Source organism: Macrobrachium rosenbergii, chromosome 47 (genome assembly GCF_040412425.1).
Source record: "Macrobrachium rosenbergii isolate ZJJX-2024 chromosome 47, ASM4041242v1, whole genome shotgun sequence".
Classification (NCBI taxonomy): domain Eukaryota; kingdom Metazoa; phylum Arthropoda; class Malacostraca; order Decapoda; family Palaemonidae; genus Macrobrachium; species Macrobrachium rosenbergii.
In genome coordinates, this window is record NC_089787.1 from 31,273,751 (window position 1) to 31,300,623 (window position 26,873).

General features: G+C 35.7%; 1 protein-coding gene across 8 annotated transcripts in view; it reads right to left on the reverse strand.

The window, feature by feature from the left end:
- LOC136830731 (otoferlin-like) overlaps positions 1 to 26,873 on the reverse strand; it is a 722,463-nt gene that overhangs the window by 176,540 nt on the left and 519,050 nt on the right. The gene's annotated exons all lie outside the window — the stretch shown is intronic.

Here is a 26,873-nt window from a genome sequence, read left to right on the forward strand (position 1 = left end):
TGGTGTTCTTTTTTATTGTTAAATAGGATGGATAATAAAATTAAAGAAAGCTAATAATTACTGCACTGGTCAGTAAACATTTATATAAATTGAGCTGTTCTTTTTTTCATTGTTAGATGAAGCTGATTGTATAATATAAAACCAGTTATGTTACTTTACAGTTTTAATCGTGATTAAGATAAGATTAAGAAAAAACATGGTTCATTTTAACTGGGTTCAAAGATTTTGGAAAAAATCATCAGTAACATCATCATTCATAACATGCACATGATCTACGTTTTTAAGCCTGAGAGAGAGAGAGAGAGAGAGAGAGAGAGAGAGAGAGAGAGAGAGAGAGAGAGAGAGAGAGAGAGAGAGAGAGAGAGTAAATAATAAGATAAGTCCAAAGCTATTAACTGACATAAAAATTTGCTCGTTCCAACATATGCAGAAACTTCAGGTTCCAAAATGACACTACCTTGCAAGTATTTTCAGGTCCCTTCTCTGATGACCCAACTTATTACGGAAAACAAAATGGCCTAAACACACAAACACACTCATACACACAAAACATAGGTTTCAAAGGCAAGAAAGCAGCAATGAAAACATATATGTTGATCTAAAGAGTGTTTGAAGCTCTAAGGGTCTCCAGACTTTCCATCATCACTAAACTGGAAATCCCATTTCAAAAGACAAACTCTGGCAGAAAAGGAAGACGTTCGCCATACAAGTACGTCATTTTTAATAGATTATCAACGAAAAACCATTATACCACAGCTCTGCTGTTTCTACACAAATTCACGACTGGAAAGTGAAAATAAAATGGACAAACAATACTGCGACCTCCAGCCGAATTCATTACACGGTAGGTCAAGAAAAAAACTAAAAACAAGTAAAAAAAACTTCGGAGCAATCGAGTTTTCTGTACAGCCGCTACAGCGTATAATCAAGGCCATCGAAAATAGATCTATCTTTTGGTGGTCTGGGTGTAATGCTAAATGAGCCGCGGCCCATGAAACTCCCAGCCGGCAGTGGTGGCCTATGTTGTTACGTTGCCAGAAGCTCGATTATTGCTAGATTTAACCTTAAAAAGAATAAAAACTACTGATGCTAGAGGGCTGCAATTTGGTATGTTTGATAATTGGAGGGTGGATGATCAAAATACCAATATGCAGCCCTCTAGCCCCAGTAGTTTTTAAGATCTGAGGGCGGACAGAAGTGCGGACAGAAAAAAGTGCGGACAGAAAACGTGCGAACAGAAAAAGTGCGGACAGTAAAAGTGAAGACAGAAAAAAGTGCGGACAAAAAAAGTGCGGACGGACAGACAAAGCCAGCACAATAATTTTTTTACAGAAAACTAAAAAAAAAGTAAATGAAAACAAGTTATTTCGCAAATCCGTATCCTGACGCCGAGGGCGAGATTGAGCTCGGGCTACAATACCGCCGAAGATGAGAAATTTCACACCTTCTTGGTGTCCCGGATTAAGATCATAAGAGCAACCTCGCCTCCGATATCTGATTTATCGTATAATCGCAGTCCATGAAAGAGCTGGATTGAATATCTGATGCCGAGAGTATCGGGAAATGAAAATTGGCCCTGAGAGATTCTTATTCCCCTCGGGGAGTTTTGCCCAACATATAAACAAAATGGGTTTCTTTTCTATCCGTTTGATATTGATGGAGCAGAAAAGGTTATCTGCACAAAAGCGTGCTCTCTCTCACACACACACACACATATATATGTGTATGTATGTATATATATGTGTGTGTGAGTGTGTGTGTGTGTGTGTGAACCACTTCGGAGAAGAACCGGTACAGATTTTATGGACAATAAGGTTATTTTATTTTCACAGTAGAAGGAAGTAACTGGAAACTGTCAAAAACTAACTTTTATTGTATTAGCAGAATACAGATTAGGTTATATAGAAGGTCGAATATATATATAAATATAATATATATATATATATATATATATATATATATATATATATATATATATATATATATATATATATATATATATATATATATATATATATATATATATATATATATATAATGTAACGACCTGAGTGGGCCGTTATGCAGGTTCTTTAACGTACTCAGGACGGGGCTGTCATGACTGACGGCAGATGCAACAAACAAAGGAGGAGAAAACAACAAAAACAATAAATGAGCTTAATATTAATTTATTTTTACAAGTATTTACAAGTGAGTCAGGTCTGGTAAAAAGATAAAAACCACAAATACAAAAAAATCAAAAGGCAGCACTAAACAAAATCAAGTTAAATAAACAAAAGTAGCTTTAAAAAAAAAAAGGCAAAAATAAACAACAGCAGGCAAAAAAAATCAAACATACGTCCTCCATCGGGGCACCAAGACAGCCCTCAGCTGTGCAACAGGGACAAAAACCCACCAACCAGAAAACCCCTGATGGAGACGTCAGGACAGCCTCACGCTGTCATCAAAGAAGAGCAGCTCGTGGTCAACTACTCATGGTCACACTCCACCTCTACGTCGTGCTCCACTTCGTAGGCGTGCTCCAATTTGCTGCTCAAAACTCGACCAACGTCGACTCCAAAACTGCCTGCTGCTGCTGCCACAGCCGCTACCTTCGCTGCCCTACCAGACCCGACTGAAGCAAGAAAAACGGCAGCTCACCGACGAAAACAGCAAAACAAAAAAACTTGAAGGTAAGGAGGCAGCAATCCACAAAGGGAACGAGCGGGGAACCAGCAGTTCCCGCAAAACTATCACTTAACGTGACAATTTATATATATATATATATATATATATATATATATATATATATATATATATATATATATATATATATATATATATACATATATACATTCACATACATGTATATTAATATTTAAAATACTCTGTCCTCAATACCCCTATCATCATTCAGCTGTCAAACCTATTAAAAAAAATATTGCTGGAGCATAAATCTGTCATTGGGGTGGCAAGAGAGCCAACGATTTTCCGTCTTTAGCGCGCAAATTGGAGTTATTTTAGGTCACCGAAGTTCATTGACGAATGGAAATTAATTTTCACGGCAATTAATTCTATAATTGCAAATGAGCTCTAGAAATTACCGACCGAAAATCTACTTCCGCCCCGACTCCAGGGTCGGCATATAATCATCACAATCGCGAAGGGAAATTTTGATAAATGATCGCCCACTGCTTTTTACGAAAGTGATATGATTTATTTGGTAGGTGACATGTGGACCTTAATTTAATTCGTGAGTAATTAACTTTTGTGTAGTCAATTTTTGTGTAAGAACGAGCTCTTTCTTTAAATAAATATACGTAATCGCATAAGTTTCAACACGGAAGAATCCTCGTATGGATTTCAACGGCGAGAATTTAAAAAATGCAGGGTAAAGTAAGACCGCGCCCGGGATAAGGTTAAACCACTCCCATTTGGGTTAATTAAAAAAATACAATGATCAAAAATACAAAAAATATATATATATTTAAAAAGATAACTTATCATTATACTTAAATGTTCAAGCATGTTACGTGAAAGAAAATAAAAAAAATTTTCTTTAGAAGATTCTATAAAACATGAAAAAAATTTAAGGTTTCCAGTTCATAAAAGTGATGGAAAGTATTTATTTCCCTTAATCTATTGTACTTTGTTACTCTACATACCCACACTATAAAAATTAAAACATACATATGTTATAAAAATGAATAGACTACGTCATGAATATTTTGTTTCCAAAACCCCACCCTTACCAAATCTTGTACATTTTTTTAAGCATAAAAGTTACGTATTTCAAATACCTTTAAAGTGCAGGCACTTGTTCCACGAACAATGATATCCTACAACAGCATTTCACTACTTTAACATCTATTAACACGACTAAATTCATACCTTCATCTCTCTCTCTCTCATTTCCTAAGATTCGCAATAATAATGTTGCTGCAGTAGGACATCATATTCAGCAATAAGCTTTTGCAACGTAAAAACTGCAAAAACAAACTTCTAATTCTACAGTGACACCAATTTTTCACTGGTGAGAGGTTCCTCTGTCGCATTGTTGGTAAGGACACCGGCAGATCCTGCCACCACCGTTTCCATCACTGCCTTCCTTTACAGGATCCTGCATCCATTTCCTTTCCGTCGTCTCTCTTAAAGGGCCATCGTCCACACGGCCAAAGATTTAGGTGGAAAACTTGGTATTTCTCCAGGGCTCAGTGCCCGTAAGGTTTATGAACAAACTTTTTCCATATGATTACCATATATATATTACAGTATCGCATTCAGGTAATCTATATAAGGATGTACGGTGCCTTATGAAAAATATACATATATATATATATATATATATATATATATATATATATATATATATATATATATACATATACACATAACCTATAGTATGGAAATTAATAGGCTTCTTTGTGCATTTATTTTACCATAACCCCACCCCTTAAAAAAATTCTGTCTAGGGGACTACTGTAAAATCACATCAGGTGACAGGTTAGTTTTTTTTTTTTTTAACAAATATATTCAAATTGTAATTACATGATCCATGAACAGTATCCTATATATATATATATATATATATATATATATATATATATATATATATATATATATATATATATATATATATATATATATACATATATACATACATGCATGTTTTAGGCTAATTCCAGACCGTTTTATCTCCATTTTCTCTTGGGAAATATCGTAGGTATTGGAGTTTCCATTGACATTCAAGCCTTTCGCGCCCTTAAGGTCAAGTCTTCATTCGGCTCTTTTCCCCTGGCGCGCATTCGAGTGACCTTTGACCTTTCTCTCGTATTGGCACGATTGGCATCTTCCCAATACCTTCTTCCTATTGTTCCTTCGAGCTTATTGGCTCCGGTTTTTTTTTCTCTCTCCTGTCGGGTCATTATTCTCTCTCGCTTTAGGAATTTTATCATTTCCTGTGTCTATATTATCTTTTATTTACTTCCCTTTTACGTTCAGGTGTCTGTATGGGTGTATGTACTGATATAAGATTAATACAGGTTTTTATATATAGAGAGAATACGGCACGAAGAGGAAATCCTTGGTCACCCTTTCGAAAACTGACCAAACCCACTGGTTACGTGACTTCGCTAAATAGTAGCCCAGCGGTTAAGGGAACGTGTTTTAGGTATTCCTGTTAAAGATCAATTATACTCTAATTATCAAAGTTGCGTAAATTCCAAAACTCCCTGCCTCCCAGTTATCAAGAAAAATCATACATTAAATGGCCCAGTTTCTTGGAAATTCACGCTATTACAGCGAAGAATAATTTATAGCTTGACTTATCTGATATCAAGATAATCTGTCTCAATTTTCCTGACAGCTTGATCCTTTCTCCTGTCATTGTCGTTCTGCCCAGTCATTCATTTATTATATTAATTTTTCTTTCAGTTTTCTATCTTATTTTTATATATATGCTAGCGTGCATCTGATGTATTGGGTAAGTCACGCAAAACTCATATATTTTTTACACATTTGTACAGTTTATATTTCCACGAAATAAAATGCTGAAAATAATACTACGTCTCTGCGCAAACGCAAGAACACAGGTGAGACTATTAGATTAGCTGGTTCCTGCAGACTGGCGTAGCAATAGCTATGATCGTTCAACGTCAATACAAATAGAGAAAAATAAGATAAAATGCTCCCTTGCAAATGCAACTTGCTCAAGAAATACCTTAATCTAGAAAGACCAAGGTCTTACCTCGGCTAAATTGGGGGGGAGTCAGAAGTTTATAGATTAATACTCAATTAGCTTCATTCGTAAAACACATAATGTTTGGTAGCTTCTCTCTCACTCTCTCTCACACACACACACACACACACACACACACACACACACACACACACACACACGCGCGTGCGCGAGCACATAAACACGTGCGAGTGAAGAACTAGATAAAACAAAAGTACCAGAATGTAAGATTCACTATAAATGAAATCTAAAGTTAGAAAATCTTAAATTTTATATAAAGAAACGACATACTACATCAACCCACAGCAGCCATCATCACTCGCGTATGCGTTGCAACAATGGCAAATTGCCAGTTCCAAAGACCTTACATTTAAATGAGTTCGCGCTAAGGAAGGCACGAAAGTCCTGGATATTGTAATGGAGAGGAAACACAAAAACATTTTAAAAAGAAGTTAAATCGGCAATAAAGTAAGTCATAATATAGTTTTGAATCCATTCTTTCCATTCCTATGAAGAAGAGTAGTTCCTGATTGGGTAAGTCATATTTAGACAACTACATTAAAACTGGGCTTGTTCTCGGCGGAACCATAAGCATACTATCATCAAAAACGAAGGGCCTAGAGTAGAATCCTCATCTCACCAGGGCATAGATTTGCCGTCTGTCAACTTTTATCACTGTAGACCTTATCAGTTCGAAGGAGAGGACTTTTTGTTCTTTGAAATTAAGTGTTCTTTTTAGTTTTCTGTAAGGGAAAACTATTGTGCAGGCTTTGTCTGTCCGTCCGCACTTTTTCTGTCCGCCCTCAGAACTTAAAAGCTACTGAGGCTAGAGGGCTGCAAATTGGTATGTTGATCATCCACCCTCCAATCATCAAACATACCAAATTGCAGCCCTGTAGCCTCAGTAGTTTTTTTTTTCTTATTTCTGATTAAAGTTAGCCATAATCGCGCATAGTGAAAGCATCATTTCTAGATAAAAATTTTGGTTATGATAATATGTAGAATAAATACAGACACCCGGCCCCCATCCCCATCTTCGATGAATTAAAAACTAGAGAGAGAGAGAGAGAGAGAGAGAGAGAGAGAGAGAGAGAGAGAGAGAGAGAGAATCACTTAAAGATGATTTTAACCTTTTCGAAGTGTCTATACTCAATTACGGACTATCTCGAAGAGAGAGAGAGAGAGAGAGAGAGAGAGAGAGAGAGAGAGAGAGAGAGAGAGAGAGAGAGAGAGAGAGAGAGAATCACTTAAAGATGATTTTAACCTTTTCGAAGTGTCTATACTCAATTACGGACTATCTCGTACAGAGAGAGAGAGAGAGAGAGAGAGAGAGAGAGAGAGAGAGAGAGAGAGAGAGAGAGAGAGAGAGAGAAGAGAGAGAGAATCACTAAACGACAATTTGAACCTTTCCGAAGTGTCTACACTCAATTACGGACTATCTCTTCTCGAATTTTCCCGTCCTCCGCACTAAAACCTAGTGTCAAAAGAATTAGAATGTTATCCGGGGCAGCCATTAAGAACTCTGTAAAATTTTCGTTTCAAACCCGTAAGAGCTCCATTAACACTTTTAGCAACAGAGCCAAAGAGTGCATTTGTGTGTCAGTGACTTTCGCCTGAGAAATATCTTAATTTTAATCGGAATTTATCTTAATTTTAATGGGATTTTCTTATTACTGGGACAAATACACAGACATACCTTAAAAGAATAAGAATGGACTGGATGAGGAAAATTATACTTCCATTTGTTCTTTGGAGATTCAAAATTTGGTGAAAATTAACACATGTTAGTGCTACCTAATTTCTTTTCAATTTTTTCCCCTGCCTTAATTCCTTTGTGTGTTTATTCAAGCATAATTTACAACACAGCAAGAGCATTTTGTGACTGCATATTTATTCAAGCATAATTTACCTGACAGCAAGAACATTTTGTGACTCTTGAAGAATGTTTTTTTTTTTCCTCAAGTGAAAAAAGGCACGATTATTTCGAACAATGTACCTCGTTACAAAGGCCCACTTATTTAAACAAAAAAGGAAACTCTGTTAAGTTTAATCAAGAAAATTCTTACCCAAGGTCTCTCGTCCTTATCCTTGTCCCGTAAAAACTTATATGCTTTAAACTGAAAAAAACTAAATGAATTAAGATTACTATTACTATTATCATTCAAGTGTGCTGAGAGACCAAGGTCTGGAGTTACTTCTTTATGTCAATATTCTACGCCATAACAACACCAGGCATAATAAAACGTTACGAAACGCCAAATGATAGAAAGAGGAAAACAACGATCGACTCAAAGGGAAGGGGGTGGGGAGGGGAAAAGATGCATATGGGTCTTCTCTACTCTTTCCTACCATATTAATCATAACATATATTAACTTCTTAAAGTACACGTTCTCCTTCTCCTATGTACCTTTCATTGACTTCATAACCTGTCTGTCTCTCTCTGTCTGTCTGTCTGAAGGACACCTATATTCAATGCTGCTTAAGTATAAGCAAGACTTAGTAATAAATGAACACATAAAATTGCTCTAGAAATATCACCTTGGTCATTCATCCGTGGATTATGCAACGGACGGAGCCCTGGTTCCTACTTCACTCTCCGAAATTGAAAAATAGCATTCATATGGTAATTTATGCGTACCCTTCCCACCAGTGGCACTTGCCCAAGACTTCCGAAAATCCCGGACGACATATAACAAATTCCCTTCATAAAAAAATTGTCAGAGGAATTGTTTAGGAAGTTCTTGAGAGACTATGAACTGGAAATGAACACGCACACACACATATATACATACATACATACATATATATATATGTGTATAATATGTATAAATATAATATATATTTATATATTTATATATATACACATACACACAAACACACACACACACACACACACACACACACACACACACATATATATATATATATATATATATATATATATATATATATATATATATATATATATATATATATATATATATATATATATATATATATATATATATATATATATATATATATATATATATATATATATATATATATATATATATATATATATATATATATATATATATATATATATATAAATGAGAACGAAAAATAACTAAGTTCGAAAACTTGTGGCCTACATAAAGGAATGTTTCTCCTCCGATCTACAATAAGTTGGAAACTAGAAAATATGCATGAGGGGCAAGTGCAACTGAAGATACTACAGGTACAAATCATAAAAAATACTCAGGAAGTGAACAAATTAAAATTACATCACAATCTTTCCCAACTGAAGAGTATTTGGGCCAGGTGACGTGTTAAAGCACAGACTATTATTTTTTTTTTTTACAAATTAGCATCAAAGATTTCTAGCGTATTTATAGTTTTATACTAGACAGTTTAACGTTATTTCACTTATTACACTGCTAAATTTCCCCGCTTACTCGATAATTCGTAGCTTCAGAGAGAGAGAGAGAGAGAGAGAGAGAGAGAGAGAGAGAGAGAGAGAGAGAGAGAGAGATTCATGTTTTCTGAATCATGGATCAATTTGATCCCACACTCACAACAATTTCACAATCTGGGCCAACTGAATACCTCATGAATCTATTATCGATTCTATATTCAAATTTCAATCGCAAAATTCTTTCTCCTTGCAATGTGATTCTTACGCGCTCGTGTTCATAAAACTTAATTAACTGAACCCTTCCGAATGAGATGAAGATCCAGATTTGTTTCCCAGCAGCTTGTGTGAAAAAGACGGTGGGGACAACAGCACAAAAAAAAAACCTGCTTATTTATTTATTTATTTATTTATTTATCTATCAATTTACGTATTTTTACTTCCCTTTGCTTTCATAATTTCTCAAGAAGGTTCAAGCTCGTGACTCGAAATTCAGTGAGTTTTCATAAGTAAATTAAAGACTGAATTTACCGAAATTTCTAACCCGATTTCCAAAGGGGAATATTCTCATTCTGAAAGAGATTAACAATTAGCTAGACGTAATTCTTATTCCCAACCTTTCATTCATGTTAGTGTTAATTATCACAATTCACGGTTTCGGCCACTTGACAAAATCCTTTTAGTTTTCAGCCTGCGAACATCACAAAGATATTGGTTGCGTCTTATTTTTTATCTTTACGAATTAAACGAGAATTGCTTCATTACAACTCATCCGTTAGTACCAATACAACAGATAATCAATAACAATCAAGATGCTAAAAATATTTAATGATGTCAAAGGCAACATTCTTTCAAAGTTATGACAGAACGACAAAAAATATGCAATATCTTTCTTGACTGGGAAAAGAAAATGGCGCAGCGTAGGTCCCTCTGCCTTCGAGCCAAATTCACTGTTTTACATTTTTATGAAAATCTATTCATATTTTCCACAAGCTGTTCCATACCACCTACTACGGAAATAGGGGTCAAACTCTAGGCATAACAACAGAAGAAATGACGTGCGCCTATAAACGAAGCCACTAAAAATAAGAACAGTTACAAGAGAAAGGTGCTGGGAATTTGATTAATGGAAAAAAGACAATTGCGCTTTTGTACAGTATGGCAATGGACGATAATACAACCTCGGTGATTATATATGCTATATATTTGTATGTATGTACCCACACACACACACACACACACACACACATATATATATATATATATATATATATATATATATATATATATATATATATATATATATATATATATATATATATATATATATATTGAATGTGTCTGAGCATGACATATATATAAGTGATTCTAAAGCCATTTTAACCAAAAATGTCTGTAAAAAACTGTTTTCCGGTGCCTTATATCAACTGCCCTCTACATGTCATCGTTTCAAATCCATGTTTTTCATCGTTTTACATGGGAAACCCACTTTTGTGGTACTTTCGGTTTAGAAGAACTTCAGACGATAAAGCCAACTCTTACTGATCTCCGTTAGCTTTCAGAACCACTCGGGTTCCTCGCCTTTATTTCTGACATACCAAGTCTGCCTCACAAAGCATATCTCATTCATGACTAAGCCCGTACGTGTGTATGCCACAGCCGAACCGATTGATACTGCAAGCTGAGAATTTTACTGGTCCCAGAATTCCTAGACCTGAAACCCCTCGCTTACAAACGGGGCGACCACAAAGGAACGGGAATTACCTCTGCCGAATTTTAAGCCTGCAGCTCTGGGGTCCTGAATTCTGACTGCAAGTTATGCATGAGTGAATGCGCGCGTGTGTGTTTGTATGTTGGGATTTGAGGCAAATATTGGAAGCCACCTCTCTCTCTCTCATGATCCAAGAGGAATGATACGTTTCGCGACTCCCGGTGAATTGTTTCACTATTAAAAGCTGCAGGTTCTGTGTTGTTTACATGGCGGACGTGCAACGCGTAACAATGCATTTGAGTGACTTTTGGCATGTGCACACAGGTATGGCCGCCGCCACGTTTGCAACTGGGTCAGGATCATCAAAAGTGTCGGAACAGTTAAAATAGTTAACTAGAAATGAAAACCATCGTTATTGTTGTTAACACTAATATTTCAAATTGACGGAAAATATTCCAGGAAAATGGAAACATCTTACCAGTCAAAAAATAAACTGCAAGGGCGTTAGAACCACCACAAGTTTACAAACGAAGGTCAATAATATTCTAAGGGTTTATGTGAAAAAAAAGCGATACAAAGTAATGTAAAGTAGCCGCCATCACTAAATATAAGCAGATCGAGAAGGAAGAGGCAACAGGATAAAAGAATAAAAGTGATGGGAAAATGCATTTTAGAACAAGGAGAAGCAAAAAAAAAAAAAAAAAAAAAATATAATGGAGTGATGGCGATAGTACACTAAAAGGACTTTGCTATCCAGGAAACCTAAGAAAACAGGTTTTGTATAATTATATACAAGACTGACGCGAGAGCCCCATAGCAGCAACGAATCTTTTTATCTTTTTTTTTTTTTTTGCAAGATGCCATAAATGTTATTTTACTTCACAAGTTATTCTCGCACGAGAATAACTTGGGCTAACAATAAACTGTACACTATTGGTTGTGTTTCCTGCCTCCCTGAAGTTTACGCTCAAGTTTTTGATAAAAAAAGGTTAAGAAAACATTAAAGGAATAATTAATTTCTCACAAAGATACCCGACCGAAAATAACAGAAATGCTTTTGTTACTAAGGAATCAATTTCCACACAAAATATGACGTAATTCAAGTATACACACAAGCAAAACTTGGAAGCATTTTACGTAGATAAAGCATTTCAACATTCTCTTCATGTTGAACATTCTTTTCGTTTCCTCCTGAACATCTTCATAACCAGCAATGAAAATATTTAAAATTTCTGAATGCAGAATAACAATTTTAATTAAAGGGCCCTCAAATATCCGTTGATATAACTGACGCAATAGGATTCTAATTCTCATTTAAAAACATTTAGTTGATGGCAATCCGATATCAAAATATGTCCACACATTGTTACGATGTTCTACGAACATATTCATGAATGAAGAAACATTCTTATTCCAGCTTCGTTGGCGTAAGTAATGAAAAAAGAATAATAACAGAAACACAGTGCTTATAGATACGAGACTGTCCTTATGCAACATCCTCCCCCAAAACACAAACTAGATAAAAATATTTTCTAACACTACTCTCGACAGAAACAAACAACCTTCCCAGAGTAAGAACAAAAAATATGTACTCTCTCTCTCTCTTGGTCGTTCACGAGAAAATAAATACAAGCCATTCGTTTTAATTACTCTAAAAGGACGTACTTCGTTTGCACGAATCCACGCAATAAAATTCTATACAGAGCGCTATTTCACTGGGGAGATTCTGCGCTTCATCTGAAAATTTCCAAATAAAATAAAACACGGAAGTCTGCCTCGCGTGCCCTTCACAATTCTTCCACAAGCGTCATGTAATAACCTAACCACTAAAGGTTTCTCAAATAATTTCTGTTCAAAGCTCCACCGACCTGACTTCGATACACTGGTCCAAAAATGCCACTTCAATTAAGTAATTTTAAAATACATTTTCTCAGTTATCAACATTAAAATCAAACGGAAAATAAGTCGCATCTTTTCATCTTTAATCATTCCCCCTCTGTTCTCAATAAAAGTGAGATTTAGCTCGCCACTGTATTTAAATTCTACATCGGGAGACACTAACTCTGATTACTTTGTTCCTGCCCAAAATTCATAAGTAAAAATACAGCAAGCCACAGTTTTAAAGGAGATTTTTTTGTAGTGAAAATATTCAGCTCTTCATACACAGTCATGTGCAATCATGATTCATGCCTTAGTATCAGTGATGTTTGAGAAAGAATCTTGAATGTCCATATTCATACAGCTGATAGTCATAGTCGGAATAATATAGTTTCTTGGAAGAAATGAAGAACGTGCAACTTACTAGCAAAATAAAAAAAATAACGAAGGGTACAAGACCTAATAGAATTAAAATGCCCAGCGCCAGTAAACAAGCATGAATACTTGACCGGGAGATTAAATGATAAATATTCGTTGTTGTACATACAGGCACATGCCAGAATTTTGGGTGCCTAAAATTCTGGCACGTACTGGTAAGTTCCAGAATACGTGCCAGAATTTTAGGCGCCTAAAATTCTGACACGTACTGGGACGTGCCAGAATTTTTAGGTGCCCAAAATTCTGGCGCGTACTGGGACGTGCCAGGATGCGTGCCAGAATTTTAGGCGCCTAAAGTTTTGGCACGTATTCTGGCACTTGCCGCGTATGTCAGACCTAACTCATATGTCAATGATAACGCGTTGCTGCCTATGCTGGGTTGTATGATCAAGTCCCTTCGACAACGCGAGCGAGACGGCGCGATCGTCTCCAAAACATTGTACGCTAATAAGAGATGAGCTTATTCAGGCAGCTCACGATAGTGTCTTCAACAGCACATCGGCTCTGCTAACAAATGAGAGTATATTTTTACCGCTCTGCGAACAACTGTTTCAGAGTAAATCTAATTATGAAAATGCCAGCTGTCAAATATAGCAATACTTGAATTGCTCGAAATGAAACCGTTGAGGCTGAGATAAACCTTAACATGATATTAATAATTAAAACTGACTGAAACATATTCTAACACCGCCCGATACCAAGACTGCGGAATTTATACATATCTACGTGGGCGGGAAATTATGCTACACAAGAAACTGCATTACCAACGTATCTCAAAAAGGTATTCAACAAAAATATAGAAAACTATTCACATAAACGTGGTATATCTAACACTAATATTTAGATTCATAAAAATATTCATGAACTTTAGATAACATGAATATTCTGCAATTCTCAACCAAACAGGTAATCCATTATTCCTCTGACGAATGTCAGACGCTTTTCAAATTTTTGCTTCTGAACGACAGACCTATTAATCACATGACATGGAAGTCAAAGCATAAAGTTTATTCCAGACTATATTTTGATGAACAGAAATGTATCAGAATGCAATGCTGTTTCAGCTATAAAGTTTACTTTTCATTTCTACTATCCGGTGGCTTACTAACACACTATAATTGTCTGCCTATTTTTATGATGAAAATGGTGAGAGGCAGAGCCTAAGAAAGACGTTCTATGAATGCAGATGTAATTTTTCTAGAATATTGTTCGCCTTTCTGCATAATAACAGTACAACGCTTCATCTGGAATTTTCATAACCAAGTGAGCTGTGAATTGAGAAGAGAGAGAGAGAGAGAGAGAGAGAGAGAGAGAGAGAGAGAGAGAGAGAGAGAGAGAGAGAGAGAGAGAACAATTCTTTTGATTTTCATAAGCGGGATAAATTAATAACAAATCCATACCAACGCGGATGATATACTGTATATTATTATATCGTATATTCCTAAACACCTTATTTTCTCTCATGAAATGTCTCAGAACATCAAGTTTAAGCGTTAATTTCTTAGTGGCAGATGCTCATTCTATCTATATCAACTCCTTACCTGTGGAATAAGTGTTGAAATGACGCCTGTAAACTCTAAAAAAAATAGTTATCCAAATTTTTCGTCAGTGAGCAATATATATTCGACGTCAAAGAACAGAAGGTTAAGATGCAACACATGACAGAATTTCATTATAAGTCACTTATATAAATAAATACTACATTAAGAATTATATAACTATTTTTCAAAATGCATAAAGGCAGCAAATAAGGCTTCACTGTTAAAAAAAAAAAGGCGTAATTCTGGACAACCGACGAAAAACAAAAATTGTTCCACATAGTAAGCTAACAGATAGTTCAGAATATGAAAGAGGGGGCAGCAACAACTGTAGAAAACAACAATTTTAACTTCAAAATGAAAAAAAATATGATATAAACGCCACAAACGTTTTCTTTATAATCCGTAATTAAGTCTACCTCTACTAATCATTACTTTCTTTTACGCCAACCTTTCTCAGAAACTCGTTCTCTGCGTCGCCAGCCTTTCCCCAACATTACTGATGTGGGGCTAGGATTAAACTGACGAACTAGAGCATAATAATATAACCTAGCAGGGTTCAAGGCTTCAAAGACAGGATACACCTTTATTTCCCTCTACTAAGCCACCGGGATTTTCAGTGGTTCTGTAAAAATTTAAATATTTTGAAACTGTTTTCAGTTGATGCCAACACCGAGGTTCCGCTGCACATGCAAGACTTCACATTTTCACAAATACTTTATGTGAATTAAAAAGCTTGAGAGTAAAGATTCAACTATGCGTTTCATATACATTTTCTGCCATAGACAGTCAGTAAGATTGGTAATCCGTATACATAGATTAACAGGCCTGATCTGAACCTCCTGATTCTATAGCCCACAGAGACGATTATCATTGTTACCCTAACTATTGCTTCTGCATTTTGTATGTCTATGTGCAGTTTCAATCAATGTCTAAATACACCTTTTTCCTTTTTTCCAGTGGCTAAGCTAAATTTTGGGCTTTTGCCAGTCTATATCTAGATATACATATAAAAATAGTTATGCAAATAGTTTACGTCACACGGCAGAATAACCTGGAAAACTAATAAAAGGAAAGCACCAACGATTCTTCAACTATTCCATTCATAACCCCAAGAAGTGGCTAATAAACACTTCATGCTATTTCATTGGATATCTTATTTAGCATTTTCAGATATACAATTTCACTTGCTTAGAAATAAATCTCAAATGAAGCCTCCTTAAATAAGTTTTTTTTTTTCATGAATTTCCAGTTCTAGGCCACTCAATATTGAACTGTAATTCCCTTATAGAGATATTTAACCAATTTAACAAACGGGTTTTTTTTTCAGAGCTGGCGTATACTCATTAAGTTAACATCTACTGGATAACTAAACAATAAAAAATAGATATAATTTCTGAGAAAAGACAAATATATAGAAAAGATGGCTTCTCAAATTGCAAACCCGAAGATATGAACGTGACATGACCAGGAAATTAAGAATGCTGTCATCACTTTCTAGGTCTCAGCGAACAACCAATCAAGCGGAAATTTATCTTATTTGTCCCCCACCGGGTGACAGTAGGGGAGACATGACACAGCCACCTACCCCTTATAAACCGGTTTGTCCGCCCCGGGTGAAGGCGGGGTAGGTAAGGAAACGGGAGGGGAGGGGAGACATCCACCCTTCTCCTGGAAACCTGCTTGTCCGCCCCGGGTGGGGATGGGGTAGGTAGGGAATTGAGAGGGTAGGGGAAACACCCACCCTCCTCCTGCAAACCTGTTTGTCCGCCCAGGGTGTAGGGCGTGGCAGGTAGGGGATCGGGAGGGTAGGGGAAACATCCACCCTCCTCCTGAAAACCTGCTTGTCCGCCCCGGGTGAGGGCGGGGTAGGTAGGGGATCGGGAGGGTTGGGGAGACAGCAGCGCCGAATTGCCTTAATATCAGAAGTTGCCTACCGCACGGAAAACGCCTGAAACTCCACCAACGACTTTCAGGAACGAGAGAGGAAGCCTGGACCTTCTTATCAAACGTAAAGAAACTTAAAGGTCGCGCAAAGACCCTTCTCAAATCTGAGATCGATAAATGAACGCGTATTCGATTACAAGAACCTAACGGCCAGTTTTAGAGAATTTGAATAACAAAACACGATGAAAGATATTACCGAATCATATTTGCGAGACCCATAAGAAGTACAAAATTGAAATTCCGAAAGGTAAGCTTGAGAACTTATTTTCTAAAGCCCTATCCAGAAGAGAAAATTTTCTGTATAACAATGGCTTAGTTTCCAATATTTGGTAACAATAAATAGCAAGAACTTATTTGTTCCCAGTGAAAAAAAAAAAGCGACGCCCACATCTTCAAAGGGGACACGAAACACTATGTAATCCACAAGAGGATGTCGAAGGTTATAAGGGGTACTTCAGACCCCTCTTAACTTCAAAGCCTTGGGGCCCGGGTAGAAATCAATTAGACGAGGTTCAAACTTTGCAAGCAATGGCTATATCTGAAAATAAACAGTGTCTTATACTGACGCGTCTCTACGTAAATTACTTTTTCATAGCCACGTCTTTTTTTTTTTGTAAATACAATGAAAAGACGAGTCATATAACAAATATAACTAAAAAATGTAGAAATCACTTAGATAAGGTTCAAACTTTGCGAGAGATCTGAAAATAAAGTGTCTCATCTTGTACTGATAAATCTCTACGTAAATAGTTACATATCTTCAGTCATGTCTTTTTTTCTTTTTTGGTGAAGTTAAATGATGACCGTCGTGTATCAAAAATAATTGAAATGAATTTACAAGGAAAATTATCACATTTCAACTGATAAATCCCTTCGTAAACAGATATATATTTACATTCTTGTCTGTTTTTTTTGAAGGGTAAATAATATTATAAAAAATGACCGTCCGATGAAAAAAATAAAAAATAATTTACAAGAAAAATCACAATTTCTCATTAGCTTAAGCAAAACTGAATAAAAACGTTCGTGATTTGTGTGCATGACAATGTAAAAAGGCAACTCCGGCCTGTAAAGAAACGTAAAAAGTAAAAAGACAATCCTTCTCTGAACTCTTTTATGAGAGCATTATATAAACATAGACTTGCCAATCTGGAAGGGACAGCTGTCCTCTGTGATAATCTAGAAAGGCTATTTTGAAAATTTCAGGAAAATTCTAAATAGAAAAACATGACTAAGTTAAAATGGCATTAGATTTATATATATACATACATACATACATACATACATACATACATACATATATATATACATATATATATATATATATATATATATATATATATACATACACACACACACACATATATATATTCTACAACTGAGTCGAGGCCCAAATGGGCTAAATTGACAGATATTGGGAGAGTATTCCAATATACAGCACAATATATTTCAGAGTTGGAGAGAGAGAGAGAGAGAGAGAGAGAGAGAGAGAGAGAAAGTTCTGTAGTCTAATCCAACCTAATCGGCTAATCACCGGTAATACATCCAATCCAACATCAAAATAAGAAATAAATTAAAAATATAAAACCCATGAATAATTATTACGCGATTTCTCAAGTCAGAATAACACACATGAATTTGCTTTTCAACATAACTACTCATAACAGGAATAAAAAAATATTTGCAGGTTAAATATTGTCAATACTGATTTGAGATACAGTACTAAAAAAATCAAGAGAGCAACGCACTGATCAACTGACTCATTCAGTGAGGGAATAACCAAGCGTGTTGACAGTTACAAGCTAAAAGGGAGTTTTCAAGTCAGTATGAGAATTAGTGCGTCCAGGTAGATTTATGTTTGGCCTAATTTCACAAAAATGGAATTTACTGACACGTATTTTTTTTAAAGGAAATTAAGGGCTGAATAAATTTACGATGCCATAATTATTCTTGAAAGGAAAATGATTTCTTGGAAGTACACCTGATTCCCAGAAAACAATATGAGCCCGCAGCTGTATAAAAATGATCGAGGTATATAAAAAAATAGACGAAATATAAAAAAAAATTAACAAAGGATTTAGACGCAAAAGGTATATGAAGGCAACAAGTTTGTGTTTGTGTGTGTGTGTGTGTGTGTGTGTGTGTGTGTGTGTGTGTGTGTGTGTGTGTGTCACTATAATATCCATCCCGTATAAGGAGTAAGAACCAGTAAACATAAGAGAACAGGAAATTGGCGAATGTCACTCCCACTCCACGCCTCCTGCTGAAAATCCCTGCGCTATGATGACACGCAGTACAAGGCAAATACGAGCATGAATATCGAGAAAGCCAAACAACTGTCAGGAACATTCGACAACTTCTGCATCTCTTTCTCCCCTCATAGCGCTCCTAGCAGGGGAAATGTTTCCTGAGGAAATATTCGGAGGACCCGAACTTGAGGTCACACTGGTTGAAAGATACTGGAGGGAGAGATATACTCACAAGTTATTTCCAATGTATGTACTCGCTAATTACATACCCAAACTACCCACGTATTCAGGGTATATTTACTCTATCTCTCTCTCTAACAAAAAATGAACTGAGTCCAGGATATAACCAAGAAAAATTAATGTCAGGCACCTGACTCAGTACGCATGAAGTTTAAAAATACAGCCTGTGGGTGATCTAAATCTCACTTCTACAGATAACCATAGGAAAAAATACAAATAATAAATGAAATCAAGACGATAGCTTCTATCTATGGAGTATGTATATATATATATATATATATATATATATATATATATATATATATATATATATATATATATATATATATATATATATATAATGCGTATGTGTGTGTGTGTGTGTGAGAGAGAGAGAGAGAGAGAGAGAGAGAGAGAGAGAGAGAGAGAGAGAGAGAAAGGAGTCACTGTGGAAGGGATCTGTATCCATCACACTTAATCTGGTAAAATTAGAACACAACTAAGTTCATTTCATCACTGGAATTTGAAACGGCCATCGACAGTGATGTTACTTCCACCGCGCTCTTCTAGTTACCGTTGTTATTTTCCTTATTTGTTCCAATACAGCCATTTTGACGAAGCATTTTTCAATTTGTTATAGTTCCAAACAAATAATATCAACTTTTAATGATAACAATAATAATATAATAATACTATTAATAATAACCATAATTGTATTAACAATAATAAATATAATAACTGTATTAGCATTTGTTGACACTTTTGCTATATTGTCTTAGTGATTGCTCTACGCTTCTAAGTGGTATCGTTAAGAAAACTTGAAAACAAAGAAGTTTACAAAAGTAATGGAAATTGAGACAGTTACACTTCTGCCTACTCTCAGGCAATCATTTTCATATGCCACATCATGAAAGAAATATAATGCCTTCATCAAAATTTATTTGATGAGGATGTTGACTAAGTCAGCGGAGACTTGAGAGCATTCTCATTACAGAGTTTGGGCGCAGGACTGACAACTACTTCAAAAGCACGACTGATCTCTACATGTCATAAGATCCACACAGAATGACAGCAGGGAAAAATAAAACATCAAGGCAAGAGCATGAAAAACTAAAAAAATCATTTAAGGCACCATCAGCATTTCGAAACATATAACTCAGCAAAGTTCAAAATTTTGGATATTATCAAGACGTACGTAAACTATCAACACACTTGTAAAAAGGACCACCAATATATCACGATGTACAAAAATTTGCAATGAAAGAAAATTTCTAAAGTAACAAACAGGCTATAAAATGACAAATTAATGAAGAAAAATGTTCAATAAACATGATATATGCAATATGATAAGCGTTGCCGTCGACCTATGCGACGTAAATCATTATTACTATTCAGAAGATGACCCCTATTCATGTGGAACAAACCCATAGGGGCCACTGACTTGAAATTCAGGCTTCCAAAGAATATGGTGTTCATTAGGAAGATGTAAGAGTTGGTAAAGGAAAATAAGGAAATAAGAGCTCTTACTTGTTAGAGCATTTTCAAATCCGAACGTGAAATGGCAAAGGGCACATTAAGAGGTCAACCTTACAAGAAAAAGGTGTAAGACTTTTCCTCAAGCCACTCTGATTAACAGAGGCTTGCTTTGATTTCGTCTTCCACCAACGATAGCATAAAATGACTGAATTAAACGGCAATTATGAAAATCAGAAATGCAGCTGCGTCTGTCGACCAACTATTTGATTTTCCAAGGAGTCAAGAGAAAAAATGAGTGAAAATTTTTTCAAAAGATGTACAAAATGAGTCCTTGTTTATCAAAGTGAATTTGAAATCATTTTTTGCAGATAGTCTCGTCTTACTTACATTTCATTTTGCCACATTTCATGTCCTATAAACTAAAATGGATTATTATTCAAAAACTGAACAAACATTTCAGATGACAGTGCCCTTCAGAAACATTTCTAACACATGTAAAGCAATTTACTTTACATTACCTAAGTCCCCCTAAAACCTGTATTCAAAATGCAAACAACTCTTTCAAAACACAACCCACACTATTTTTTCCTTTTACAAGAACTACAGTGGAGTTTTATTTCAATCACACCTGCACAAAGAAGAATATGTAATAATAGCTGGTCTCCATATTATAATGGATATAATCTGCCTCGTAAAGAAAGAAAAAATGCCTAAAATTATCTATGTTGATACGTCGCTCGTTTCCCCAAATCCTAAAACTAAATTTAAAAATATATCACTCTGAGAGATATATATATATATATATATATATATATATATATATATATATATATATATATATATATATATATATATATATATATATATATATATATATATATATATATATATATATATATATATATATATATATATATATACATACATATATACATATATATATTTAACGAGCATTCTGCAAATAGCAGAAGTTCACTTCGTTCATCCAACAAGTTTAACAGAAATTTAGAAAAGGAAAAAGTGATAGACAAATTTTCGACGTGCTAAAAGTTCTTACTTTACATGCAGCTGAATTCGCTCTTAAGATCGTTACATAATTTAAGCTGAGATAAGTCTCTTTAAAATTTCTTATTCAAGCCTTTCATAGTCATCACGCGTTTCACATATTCCTTTTCAACTGTTTCATGACAATAACTGACCGGATAATTTTATTATTATATGTCATTTATATAAATGCAGAACTTGGAAACTGGACAAAGCTGTAGGATAGAACAGAACAGAACAGATTAGAAAATTTATGCCAGAGGCTAAGCGCTGAAACGGAAACTGACAGTAAGAAGTTTTGAAAGGTGTAATAGGGGGGAAAACCTCGCAGTTGCACTCTGAATCAAGAGGGTGGAAAGTAAGATGGAAGAAAGAGAATATGAACGGAGGTGCAATTAAAGGAATGAAAGGGGTTGCAGCTAGGGGCCGAAGGGACGCAGCAAAACCCTTAAGTAAAGCCTACGGTGCACCACATGAGGTGCACTGACGGCACTAACCCCATAAGGAAATTATTAACTATAATAAGCATGATATTCCAATTCCAATTACACTAAAAATTGTTATGGTATATTCGTAACGAGCGCGCGATATACATTGTATTAAATTATTATTATACTTGAAAAATACCGTTCATTGCAATCACATAATTATAAATTTTATTTAGGCTAGTAAAAAATTAATATACTAGAAAATACCAATAAACTGTGCACGAATAAACCTAGATAATACGTTCAGAAACGCCAACGAATTTAATATGTATATAGTTGCCCGAAGAGAAATTTATTCATAACGCGTGGTCACCAATAAAAGAAAAAAAAAAAAAAAAAAATCCTAGGCCTCGCTGCACAGCTGACGCCAGACCCAGAATTTCATTATGGGCACTTTTACAGCGTCCCATCTGCTTCATTACGGGTCATCCTTGCAAGAGTTTCTCCCTAGAAATATGTAATAGTCTGCAATGAAAGACAGATATAAGACGATATATATACGTTTATGTATGTGCACCTTTTTTTTTGCACATGTATTAATTTACCTGTGATGGAGCACAAATTTATTCAACAATACAAACAGTGACCTTTACACACAAAACCGAGTTTGACATATTTAAGCTTTGTGGCACGAAAATATCCCAGTTCATTATTATTATTATTATTATTATTATTATTATTATGATTATTATTATTATTCAGAAGATGAACCCTATCCAAATGGAACAAGCACACAGAAGCCACTGACTTGAAATTCAAGCTTCCAAAGAATATGGCGTTCATTCGAAAGAAGTAACAGGTCATGGGATATACAGAAAGAGGCGATCAGTTATCAGAAAAACAGAAAAAGTGATAAATAAATAAATAAAAATGAAAGTCAAATATCAAAATACAACTTGAATTGTATTAGGGTAGAAAAATGCATTGCATCTTCTCTTGAACTTCAGAAGCTCCAACTGCACGACATCCTTATTCAACACCTGGTGCACAAGGGTTTATGAAAATCAAAAAACGAAATGGGGACAAGAAATTTAAGTCAAAATATCCTAAGTTATCCTAAATTTCTCAAGAGCTCGAGAACTGGAACCAAAAAATTGAATTTAATTCCCGTTCCGGTCCAGTAATATCTGTGCTGGTTCACGCACTCAATTTACTAGGCTCAGTGCCGCCGCTTTAATTTTGTTTTGTTGAGTTGAATGGTAGTGGAAAAATTCTCGATCAACTGTACTACCACTGTTATGCATAATGGTCAGGAAGAAGTTCAGGATAGGTTGAAAAGAGTACAAACACACACACACACACGTGTATATACATGTATGTATGTATGTATATATATACTGTATGTATATATAATGTATATATATATATATATATATATATATATATATATATATATATATATATATATATATATATATATATGCAATTCATGTAGTGCATTGTAGATTTTACTCAAGGTTTTCTGCGGCGTCCCTTCGGCTCTTAGCTGCAACCCCTATCATTTCTTTTGCTTTACATCTGTTCATATTCCTTCTTCCATCTTACTTTCCACCCTCTACTAAAAATTGTTTCATGGTGCAATTGCGAGGTTTTCTTCCCGTTACACCTTTAATAACATATTACCCTCAATTTCCCTTTCAGCGCTCAATGAACTCAGGTTCCAGTACTTGGACTTCGGCCTAAATTTTATATTCAAATTCAGAAGTTGTCCTGAGAGATGGGTGCATTGTAGTCCCTGTGTTACACGACAAAAATAAAATATGGATTCACAGTGAGTAATATCTGGTGGCATATATTGTATATTTCTCCGCATTAAATATAATCTTTTCTCTCACTGAAAATAATACAGATAGCGGGGATATTGCATAGGAGGAACAATGTCACCAGATTGCATAAAGATCACGCCACTTGTTTTTCAAAGGCCTCGAGAGATATCTACTATTAGCTTTTCTTTGTTAGGAGAAAGCACAAGCTCAGGTAAATGATTTCAAAACTGTGAAATGGCAGTTGATCTATTTCTTTTCGCCGGAGAGAATATAATCCTTCATGCTGCGGAAATAAAGAAAGAAAAAATATAAAAATACACATATACACACATATATATACTGTACACATACACACACACACACACACATATATATATATATATATATATATATATATATATATATATATATATATATATATATATATATATATATATATATATATATATATATATATATATATATATATATATATATATATATATATAGCAAAAGCAGACATGATTTCTGCTGGCAATAGCAATTGATAAGTCTTTCATCAGGCTACTGAAAAACCAAAAAAATTCACAAACTTTATGTAAGAGCTCTTGTACGCTAGAAGCGAAACGACAACAAATCAAACAACGAATGATAGTTCATGTTTTGGCTGTATGAAACAAATTCCTCTTTTCAACATTTCCTTTTCAGGACATCCAGAAGCTTACTGTTTACTTAATGTGTACATTTTGTCCATTAAAACGTGTTTGTTTGGCCCTATTTAATGAACGACCTCGCTTCACAGCCAATCTTTACTTTAACACCCTTGCAGAATCGAAAACCACTCGCACTTTTTATTCCTTTATCTATCTATCAATCAATCAATCAATCTATCTATCTATCTATCTATCTACCTATCTATCTTCCTATCTATCTATCTAGGATAGTTATGTTTAGGCTATATCATTCTCTGGTCAACAGATCAAGTTATTAACTAAACCATCTGGTCAATAGATCAAGTTATTAACTAAATAACTCACTAAAAGAAGAATCTGATAACTAAAAAACACAGCCAAACCTTTCCAACAACGATAAACCCGAACAAGAAGGGAAAAAATATGTGAATCCATACATTATAAACTGGGCCATTGTAATTTTCTAGTTAGACTGCTTTCCTTTGATAATGCCATGGCGATGATAAATCATGAGACACTGGCAGGGGAATGGGAGAGGAGGAGGAGGGGGGAGGGGGGGGGGAAGAAGGGGAAGGGGAATGGGAAGGGGAGGGGGAGAAGATGAAGAGAGAGAGGAGAAAGGAAGAACGGAGAAAATAGAGAGATAAATGAGGAGGGGGTAGGGAGGGGAGGGGAGGGAGTGGGGAGGGGAGAAGATGAGGACAGAGTAGAAAGAAAGAGGAAGAGGAGAGATGGAGAAAAGGAAGGAGATAGGCGGAGAGGGAAGACGGGAAGTGGAGAGAGAAGATGGTAAGGGCGATAAGACGAAGAGAGGGAATGGACAAAAAGGGAAGCAGATGGGGTTGGGGGAGGGAGGAAGGAAATGGAGAGAGAGAGAGAAGAAGACGATACGGACGATTGATAGGAAGGAGGCGAAAGAAGAATCCTTCGAAAACGAGTTAGCTTTAAATTATCGCCCTTAACTAGGTCTCCCTCAGTCATTCATGCGACTTCATGCCGTCGCCATCATCCATTTTCCAGATTATTCCAGTCTTCCAGACAGCGAGTGATACTGATTCTGAGACTCAATTATTCTTCCTATCGACAGCCAGACCTTCCCTGGAGGTCTCATGCTATCCAGGCTGAGCAGATGAAGCGCGTGCTGTGAAGAAAGCAATTTTCAAGATTTTTTTTTTCCTTCCGTAAATCATATTCTGAAGCAATGATCAAGGCAGTGCAGTACAATGCCAGAGAGAGAGAGAGAGAGAGAGAGAGAGAGAGAGAGAGAGAGAGAGAGAGAGAGAGAGAGTTCATTTGAATTCATCTTATTCTTATCAAGGCAGTGCAGTGCAGAGAGAGAGAGAGAGAGAGAGAAGAGAGAGAGAGAGAGAGATTCTGAAGAGAGAGATTAATTTGAATTCATCATATTCTGAAGCAATGATCAGTGGCAGTTCAGTGCCAGAGAGAGAGAGAGAGAGAGAGAGAGAGAGAGAGAGAGAGAGAGAGAGAATTAACTCTAAATCATGAAAGGAATGGGGACATTCCAAAGAAGATCGAACGCTTAGGTTAAATCGTTAACTGAATCATTTGACCCATGAAAGTGACTTTGACAGAACTGGGTCAAGCAACGTGGAAAATGTAGGTAAAAGATTACTTTTTAAAGAATGAGAGTTTTACGACAAGGTTAAAGTACTCCTAGAAGATGAGAGCCATGAATAAATCAAGGGACGCTTCATGAAAATGATGGCAATAGAAATAAAGAAATGTTTGCTATACTATAGTAGGAAAACCCACTTATAAGGGAAAATGAAGAGAAGCATTCAGTTCTATGTTATCTTTGTGCCAAAGAATCGCAACTGAAATTAATTTGTTCGCGCAATGTAAGCAGTGAAACATTCTGTTTGGCATCGAGTTTAATCAAGGCCAAAGCCACGAAAATAGATCTATCTTTCGGTGGTCTTCCTCATTGGCCAGGTGGGTACCGTTTTCGGATAGCACTGCTGGGCCCGCTCCGACCGGCCAATGAAGAATTTTTAACCACAATGGGTATTCCAAATGGTAGGTCGCGTTGCTAGGTAACTATATAAAATAAATCTAATCGTTGCCAGACGCAATCAGCTCAGTTCTGGCTAAGGTATACTTAACTAACTTTCTGGTCTCGGTAAATAAAAGCTAAAAACCATGGCTAGATGGTGGCCTGTCCTATATCGTTGCCAGACGCAAGATTATGGCTAACAAAATTTACTGAGTATGCAATTTGATGATTGATGATTGGGTTTGGATGATTAACATAACATTTTGCAGCCCTCTAGCCTCAGTAGTTTTTAAGATCTGAGGGAGGACAGAAAAAGTGCGGAC